This window comes from Lepeophtheirus salmonis, chromosome 6, assembly GCF_016086655.4.
Source record: "Lepeophtheirus salmonis chromosome 6, UVic_Lsal_1.4, whole genome shotgun sequence".
Lineage (NCBI taxonomy): Eukaryota > Metazoa > Arthropoda > Copepoda > Siphonostomatoida > Caligidae > Lepeophtheirus > Lepeophtheirus salmonis.
In genome coordinates, this window is record NC_052136.2 from 44318808 (window position 1) to 44329090 (window position 10283).

The following is a 10283-nucleotide window of genomic DNA, read 5'->3' on the forward strand; positions in this document are numbered from 1 at the left end:
CAACATCCATATATAAATTACTATGATGTATCAAATTGATTCAACTGGGTACATACCTAATTCTAGCTTCATTGTTAGACATGAAATGCAAAAGCCATATGTATAAATCTTGATTCCTCATTTTTTTAATAATAATCAATCCTTTATTTATGTACGAGGACCTACTTACTTCCACCATAATCCATATAATATAATAATACCTCACACATGCTCCTTAGAAGCGGGGAAAAGAGGCTCGTGAACTGACTTGATAATGAGACTAGCTCCTTTTTTGGAGGTACCCAATAATAGTAAAAAAAAATATGCACTTACTTACTTAACTCTGAGTTCATGTATATAATGCGCTATACTTATTTCATATTCAAGGCACGGAGTCCCGTCAATCGAGAGACTCAAGGAATAATCATAATGTAGATATTTATATGTTTGAGGGGGAAATCAGTAGGCCACATTTTTTTTTTTTTTTAATGCTTGAAAATGAATTTATGAACGTATTAAAAAAAGAACGAAACAAAAGGAAATTTATAAAATGAGGGAAATCCAAATGAGGTCTTGTTTTTAGCTGATAATAAGGCTTTGTGTCAGTTGCTTGTATTGACGTTAGTATTCCTATTGTAGCAAAAATAAATTGATTTTCTATTAAAATAGTTGATATGCGTATTTCAATTTTCTTTTCAAAATAAAGATGAGTTTAAATGGTAAATAACAAACTTAGGTAAAAGAAGTGTGGAAGGTTTCAATGAAGTCATTGATTGTAAAAAACTATATTTTAAAAGTGACGCCATATTGGAGGTATTTTTCTTGATATAGGTATGTAATCACTCCTCCAATGTGGTATTGAGGTCTTTAAAAACCCACTTCTATATATATTAGGCGTAGTCAATTATTTTGAATAGAATCTTATTTTTATTTTTGCATGAATTATCCCCTTGGAAGTCAAACAGTGCTTACATGACGGTCAAACATGACGATTTCCATTTTTTTTATCCACATTTTTGACAACTGACCTTCCAGAGCGGGGAAAATGTTTGACATCAAAATTACCCGAATGGAATTGAGGTAACCAAAATTGCGAGTGAGGGGCTGTTACACTATCAGAACCTTAAAAACTTTTCATGTTTTCAGCCGCCGTGCTTGCATTTTCACATCGTTCAAAGAACAACAGTAAAATATGGCGTATTTTCTCCTTACAGTTATTCATTATTGACCCCCATTCAAACAATCACAAAACTGTATAAAAAGTTATCTTTTTGTAAGAAATTTTATCTTTCCAACACCATTCAGCGTAAACCGATCGCACCTATACAACGCAAGATACACATTACCTTTTTCCCTTTTACATATTTTTTATTACTTTTAAGTAAAAATAAGTTAAGTAATTTGAAGGGTAAATAAATTTTATTAATTAATTATTGGTCTTTCATTTACAAAGACTATTATCCTAGTATGACATTCAAAATACACGGTAATATTTTGCCAATGCCCTGTACCAAAACTGAGTATAGGGGAATAGACTTAACATAAATTAGTAGTTTGTGGCTCCAAAATGGCCCGTCTCAGATATGATGACTTAACGATAAAAGATATGGGACCATATATAACCATTTATCGGATATGGAATAAACTAAATAGTTTTACCTAACGGAGACCAAAGACAGTTGCAGTAAAAGCTTTTTCTTACACAAAAAAAAAGTGACAGTCACCAAATTTATATAACAATGGTAAAAAACTATACAGGTAATTGTGTCAAAAAATTATTTTTTTTTTTTTTAAATTTTCTTTGATATTGTAGATAAAAACCGATTTTGAGGGGGTAAAAGTAATTACAAGGAGGGTTAATAATTTTCTACTGATAAAGTCAGTTTTTAATGCTTTTTTATGTAGCTGATATCAGTTGAATTACTATTCAATCTTTAGCAATTAGTTGATACCTATATTAATAAAACAACGTTTATTTGTTTGTATATGTGTGTTCATGCACTACATAAAGTCATTTTTGGGCATAAAAAAGAAAAGATTAATAAATCTATGTAGTTGGATAAAAATTGTATGTAAAAATTTCAAGTGCTCAGATCAACTCATATTAGTTAAAACTCTATATTGTAAAGGGTTGAGACTCACTTTTAACAACGAGTCTGTGTAGCTTAAACTCATATTAAAAAGAAAAGAAAAGGAAATACATTATAAAATAATGAATGAAACTTTAGGTGAAGTTTATCAACGAGCGTGTGTATCTAAAACTCAGCCAGAGAGCGCTCCAGAGACTCTAGTACTCCTCAGCTCATCACGTCATATTAAAAAAGAATAAGGCAGCATGTAATTCTTGAACTAAAAAATAATGTATGCTACTTTAGAGTAGGTTTAGCAACGAGCGTGTGTAGCTAATGCTCATCCAGGTGGCATTCTAGTGACTAAAGTACTCCTCGGCTCATCGGTCATCACGTCATATATAAAAAGAGTAGGAAGTGCATAAATATAACGATCTAAAGACTAAGCATTCTTTAGTGTACGAGATTTTCTGCTGCTGTTGGCAACTTGAATAATGTTTATTATTTTTCAATTTGTAATTTTCATTCTAAGGATTGAGATATTACGTCCTAGTGTGCTCATGAACAACAAAGAGTAGCACTGAGGCTTATTTGGGAGAATCTTCTTTATTAATACAGCAATGTATGTTTCTCAGTCGACCCCTAATTATTCCGGGCAATTCCGGGGTTCCATAGGGCAATGAGTCAGAGTTCTACTTTCCCGGTTGCTCCATCAAAAATCGACCTAAAGTATATATTTTTTTTTTATAACTCAAACTACATTTTTAAACTGTTGCAACCCTCCCCGGTTACGGAGACACCAGTAGCTACATTGACAAGTTGGATTTATATCCCGTTAGTGGAATTTTTTTTTTTTTTTGACTGGGATAACATTTAAATAAATTCAAACATAGGATTCATTGTATTTCGGTATGTTGTGCCAAATTTTGGTATGTTTGAGCCAAACTAGCTCCGGATAATTAAAGTAAATTTGTACAATTTGAAGGTCCATATTTTTCCCCTTTTGATTAAAATACTAATCATGTACGTACATTTTATACATAATGCGTTAAATAATAATAATAATAAAATATTTCTAAGTACTCTACACTATGAACTTGGTGAATGTGGACGTAACCTTCAAAAAGACCTTGATAATAAAAATAAAAAAACAGAATTAAAAAAATGAAATTAAACCCTTATTGTTATTTATAAACTATTATTATAAGCTGACTCAATAAAAGAAGAAAAAGGGAGAGCGAGATAAATACATTCAGTGCTGTGTTTTGGGCGGTTGAGGATGGCTGTAGTGCATTGTGTGATCCAGTCCTTAATCGACACAGACACTACATATACGTTCAAACAATAACACAGATTAATATATAGTTTTACTTTCAATTGATGACTATGAAAGGAGAATAACTTGTTTGAATTGATTGAAAATATATTTATAATATATATAAATAATTATATCCTCCTAATGAATTCATGGTGATCATTTCCCTTAGTTATAATTATTGAATATACTCAACACGGTGTTACGAATCTTATATACCCCAACCACTTCTCTAAAAAGAAACATAAATAAGCAAAAATTAGTTGGAAGTAGTTAGGCAATTCAGTACAACTCTTGGACTATACTTCATTTTGCAATAGTAGGTTATGATTTACAGCTTAACAAAAGTTCAAACACGCTCTCGTTAATATAACAAAAGCTTTTTTCGGTGTTACCTCAATAACATAAGACACTGTATTTTGTTGCCCAGAGTAAGTTAGTAAATAATAATTCCATATTTTGGAAGAATTGGCTAACTTATACCGACTGATTTAGGGCCTAATTTATCATGTTTCAATTTGTGTGATGGAAAGGTTGGGATATAAAATAAACGTAACAATGTATCTTCTTACGTATAATTAAGGACAAACTACATATACTATAATATATACAATATTATAGTTCGTGTATATGCGATTATAAAAACAAATAACCAGGATATTTATTTCAAAAACAGAGACAGATACAGCAGACCATAGGCATAAATTTTGTTCATAATTTTGAACTACGCAATCTAGGTTATAATTAATTTGGATCAGCCCAGATTCCTGGCGCACTAGAGGGCAAGTTTAATTTTTGGCATATAAGTTGATTTTTATTTCTTCATAAAACAAGATCGATGCCCCATGTCTCAGGTGGTATGTTTTGTAGATTCGAAAATGAATTTTAAAAATCCAATAAACGAAAAAGGAAGAACGTACATTAAAAAGGGAATCATCAAGAACATTAGCGAGTTAGTTTTAGGATGTATTGATAAAAATTAATCCAAATAAAATATTTCGAAAAACAGATACATCCTAATAATGATATAGGACAACATACTCCTATTTTGAATACGTATGAATTCTACTCTGTGTTTGGAAGGGATTCTTGCCACTCTCGCTCTCTTTCTCCAATCCCTGATTGAAGATAGTGTTTCTATTTAAATGGTTAATAAATAATGTGGATTGGATTAAGAAGGAGTGAGCAATTATATACTTAAAATAGAATCAACTTTGTTCAATGTCAAAAAGAACCAAAATAAAATATAAAACCTGTTCTTACTTATTGGCTTTGAGTCCTTAATTAATCCAATATATACATACATAACAATAATTACTCAGTGTTTGAAATGAGGCATAGTTAGTAGCATAAGGAATGATCCCATCAAGAAGAAAAGTGACAAATCAACCTTGGAAAATTCTTTGCAGACGAACTCATAATTAATTACCTTTTATACAAAGGACGGGTTTCCATCCACAGGTTTTTGGATTTTTATTTCTTGAAAAAAAATAAAAATATTAATTTTTTTTCCAAAACAATGCGAAAATCTATAGCTATTTTCAGAAATTTAAAAAAAAAAAAAAAAATATTAATTTTTTTTCCAAAAAAATGCGAAAATCCATAGCTATTTTCAAAAATTTTTTGAAAAAAATAAAAAAATTCAATTTTTGGAAAAAATTTCAAAATGACATTTAAAATATTAAATTTTTTGAAAAAAAAATTAAAAACCCATAGCTAATCATACAAATTTAATCTAAAAAATTTTTAATGTTAAATTTAATGTAGCTATTCAGAAATAATTAAAATTTTCGGGGAAAAATTTCTAATTAAAAATTAGTGAAATTTCACTTTTTATGAATAGCTATTATTCACCTATAATAAAAATATTCAAAATGAAATTTTTTCGAATAAATATTAAAATATTAAATTTTTTCAAAAAAAAAAATCAAAAATCCACAGCTATTTATAAAAAATGTAATTTTTGGGGAAAAAAAATCAAATAATAAAAATTTGTCTCTTTATGTTAAATTTATATTCCTATTATAAAAGTATTTTAGTGTATATAATACCTTGGCTAATTATTTAGTATAATTAGCCAATAATTAATCGCAAAAATAATATTGTTCATAATGGTCATGTGTAATTAAGGTTTAAAATCCTATTGAGTTTTACCACTCTACTAGCGCCGTGCATCTCTAAACAAGTTGTGCTGCCGTTAAACAGTCTATATAGTGATACAGTACTATATTAATTATTATTGGAACCGGTACATGCAGGCGTATCCCCTCCCCGCCAAACAAAAAAAATCTTCAGACGCACATGCGAATTGATGAGAACGACATTGTTGGTCTTTATTTTTATTTATTCGAAAAAGACCGATAAGTATCAAAATACCAATATTGGTATCTATAAGCCTAAATATTCTGTATTTTGTTTCTGAAGATAAAGTGATGTCGTAAACTAGCATTGAAGGGGAATATGTAAAAAAAATATCCTAAGAATAAACTCAGCTTTAATCCCTCATCTGAAGCTAGTGGATCCTCTTGAGCTGCTTATTACAAATAGGATTATTAGTTTTCATTTGGATTTTTCAAAAAAAAAGTTTGGTTACTATGAGAGACAAGAGCCTGGAGTAGCCAGGAGTATGTCCATGAGTACGTTTGTTTGCGTCATATTTAAACACACATTTTTACATATTATTTAAATATATACATTTTACATACATACATAGATGGATAGATCTCAAATATATAAATATGTATAATCTCTTATCCCTGAGTTCCAAGGCTTGAACATTAAATTTTTGATGGAAGGAAGATTATGATGAAAATGATAGTCTCCTAGGAATATTCATTTTCGTTCACCATAAAACTTAATTCTTCTAATGTACTATGTATGTATATTTACATTCCTCTAAATGGATATGGGAGATCGTGGATTGGATATGATGCATTGTAATTTACTCATTACTTGGAATTAAGTATCTTTTGGAATCTTATGAGTCGCCAATTCCCATACTTTTAGATAAGGACGTACATGACACACCTATATCATGTATCACCTTTCCACTAGTATCATGTATCATTTGAAAACCCATGTCGCTCTTCAATTACTTTTTAGTTATTCTTTCCAAACGGGGACTGGAATTACTTTTAGAGATGTGTTGTAATTGGTTAATGGATTGATTCATTTAGTCCCCCCCCCCCTCCCAATAAAAAAAAGGAATTTTTCCTTTTTACTGGAATTTTGTTTGTTCAGAATGAAAAGAAATTTATCCGAAAATAAGGGTCACTTTTTTTTTTTTAATATTTATTTTCTTAAAAAAAAGGTTATTCGCAAAAATTACGCAGAAGAGCAAGATATTATTATTTGAAATTTTTTGTAAACAGCTATGGATTTTGAAATTTTTTCCAAAATAAATTAATTTTTGTGAGCAGTTGTTAATTTTTGAATTTTTTTCCAAAAAATTTAATTTTCGAAATTTAATATCAAATGTGTTTATTTAAGATATAACAACTAGACCGCTTCACCAGCTTGTCATCATGTAAAATTTTCTATAAATTATGTTAAATATTTATGTAGCACGAATTTTAACCAACGTTCTGAAATTTGTTAATCAATCTATCTGACATATCTTGAAGATACACGTTTATATCTACATTTTCATTGATAGCTGGATTAATGTTAGGAGCTCAAATCACTTTGCCTATATTATTATTAAAGGTAACGAGTTGTCCCAGAATGAAGGTTGAGTACTTGAGGATAAACTGTGTTATATACCTTGAAAAGCTCCTTCACATTCATCATTCCATATGTATTTAAAAAATTTATTTAAACTAAGTTTAACATCACTCTCCATATTGCCAAATTTTTGATGAATTGTAAATATAATTGAGCCATGCCTAAAAATCTTTGTAAATCATCTTTTGATTTTGGAGATGAAATTATTCCAATTGCTTCAACTTTCCATTTAAGAGGTTTAAAACCCTCCAGTGAAATATAATGTCCAAGGAACTCACCTGAGTCACTGAAAAACTCACATTTTTCAAGAGAAAGTACCAACGCAGAAGTTTTAAGCCGCGACAAAACTACGTTTATTGACAGTCAATGTCCATTCCTTGTCCAAGAAGCAATCAATATTTCGTCAATATAGACGAAGACATTTTGAATTCCCCTTAAAATAGTATTGATGAGGCGTTGGAATGTCTGGGCCACATTTTTAAACGGCATTAACAAGTACTCGTACAATTAAAATGGTGTAATGATAGCTGGTTTACAAATGGAGTCTTCATGCATGCGTATTTGATTGTAAGCTCTGTGCATGTCCATTTTACTAAAAAAATTCATCCCTCTTAGATTGGCCGCGAAATCCCTTAAATTTTAAAGAGGATATCGATCTACATCCGTTATGTTATTTAATTGACGATAATCACTGTACATTCGCCAGCCTCCTTTGGCTTTTTAGGTACTACATGAATCGGTGATGAAAAATTTGAAGAAAATGGACGAATTATGTCCTTCTCCAGAACTCCATCAATTTCATTTTTAACAAAATGGAGTTTCATACCATCCAGATTATGGAATTTTTCAAAGTAAGGAGGGCCCTTAGTTGCAATGTCATGTTCAACTCCATGAGCTGGGTACTCTTCAGTGAATCTTTTATAATAGAAAACTTCAGGGTATTGAAATTGAACCTATTGGGCTTTTGATAATTCTGAAATGACGCATGAATAATTAAAATACATTTTTTTGTTGAATAGGTCAATATAAATCTTGTAGAGAGGAAGAAAATATGTCCATAAAATAAAGAGGCCTCTGGATATGATGATAAATTTCCATTGGAAAGTTCCAAGATGTTCTATTGGTACCCTTAAAGTTTTAGCCCGAGACCTTCTACTGGAAGGTTTTTTCATACAAATGAAATCTTTACCATTCATCAGGGATACCCGTATTTAGAAGAAAATTAATTGATTATATTGTCCTTAATTAATAAGAAATTTGATGGTTTATTTAATGCTTTGATCCCATTCAACCGAGGAAAATACAGATTTTTTAATCAATGAATTAAAATGACAATCAGGACCAGCGCACACAGCTGCATTCAATCCAAATTTGGAATGATAATATAATGGTTGGTTGTATGGTTGATATACGAATGTTTTCAGAGCTCCTTCATATTTAAAGATACTGTAAAAATTTACAAAGCAGATAAAAATTTCCTTCATACCGGTGCATCCTTTTGATATAGTTAAACTGGATCAGAGGCAGCGTTACTTCCAAAAACTGAGAATCAAAATGCCTTCCCAAATAATAACAATGACGAGAGGTTATGATTTTGTTTCCGACCTCACTCGTGGAAATAAAATGTTCCAAGATCCAAAAGTTGGTCAGTGACTGCTTTGGAGTATATTCAATCTCAGATTCCTAAATTTTTCGGATTATTGCCAAAGGTTGAGTAGGAGAGGACCCATCAGATAGCTTTCCTTGGAGTATGACCTTTCATTGTGGGCTGTCAACCAAATCCTTACCAAAAGATCTTGGTCTTTCAAAACGTTTTGCAAGATAGGTACCTCGAATTCTCACAGAATGAGAAGGGTGGAATGTGCAAAAGAATTTTGAGGGCATGTCGAACCCATTCGGATTATATAAAATCAATTTTGACAACTGACAAGTCTAGGGTATCATTCAACAAAACTGAAACCAAAGAACAATCAAAATGGATAACTAAATGAGGTCAAGCTCCCATTAAAGCCAAAGTCATAATTCAGCCAAAAAAGTAATGATTATTCCAATCTTCGAATCTTGATATACAATCATTATGAGCCAAACCATTTACTCGGATTACTTTATCCATGCTATGAAGACGTTTTTTAGACCATTTTGGAGAGAAAAAAGAAAGGAACTGAAGGCTGGAAATTGGACCCTTCACATGGACAATACCCGTCCTCACACTTCTAAGAAAACTAAAAGTTTCTTGGATTCCCGTGGGATAAAGATCATATCCCACCCACCCTACTCTCCCGATTTGTCACACACCTGACTTCTTCTTGTTCCCTCTAGCCAAATAAAATCTCACTGGAAGATCATTTGGAACCGTGGCAGAGGTAAAATCAGCTTGGGAGGGGGGCACAAGCCCTATGTCAAAAATTGACTTCGGAAAGGGTTTGGACGGTTGGATTCGGGGATGGCAAAAGTGCGTTGACATTCACGTATAATACTTCTAAAATAATATTATTCATGTTTTCTTCTTAATTAATTAATTACCCCTAAATAAAAAATTCGCATATTCAACCATACAACCATCGACAGCCTTTTTAAATTTTGCAGATGTTGAGGACTTTGAAAAAGTTCCACTGGGTCTCTTCCTAATCAAAGGTGTGACAGTTGGAGAAGAAGAAGGATCCTTGACAGTAGAAAAGGAAGTGTTTGTGACTTCCTTCACAGCCGTAAACATATCTACTAAATTCTTAGTCGTAAGTATTGATTGTGCTCTCAAATATCCCTGTTGTTCCTTTGGAGTATTCCTTATTAGTGTCTGTTTAATCAACACGTAAATCCTTTAGATATTTCTCATCCAGAAGACTTTCAATTTCATCTTTGACCTCCATGATTCAGAGCCCAGAAGTATCAACTATCATGTCGACGATTCTTTTTATCCTTGCGGAAGATGATAGCCCATATCGAGCAAATATGGATTTCTTCTCTCCCTCAGAAGTGAAATTTTCTTCACTAATTTGAATAATATTCAAACCCTTGCCCGGCAATGCTAATGCCATAAGACTGTATTTAACTTTGGTATAGCTAACCCCCTCAACGCAAAATCAAGTTCAATTCTCCGGAACCAGTTCTCAACATTCGAAGAACATAACCTAGGAAGGCGAAGTTCCAATACGGTTATTGCTAAATTCGCCTCTTCATTTTTAATCGACCCTGCGTGT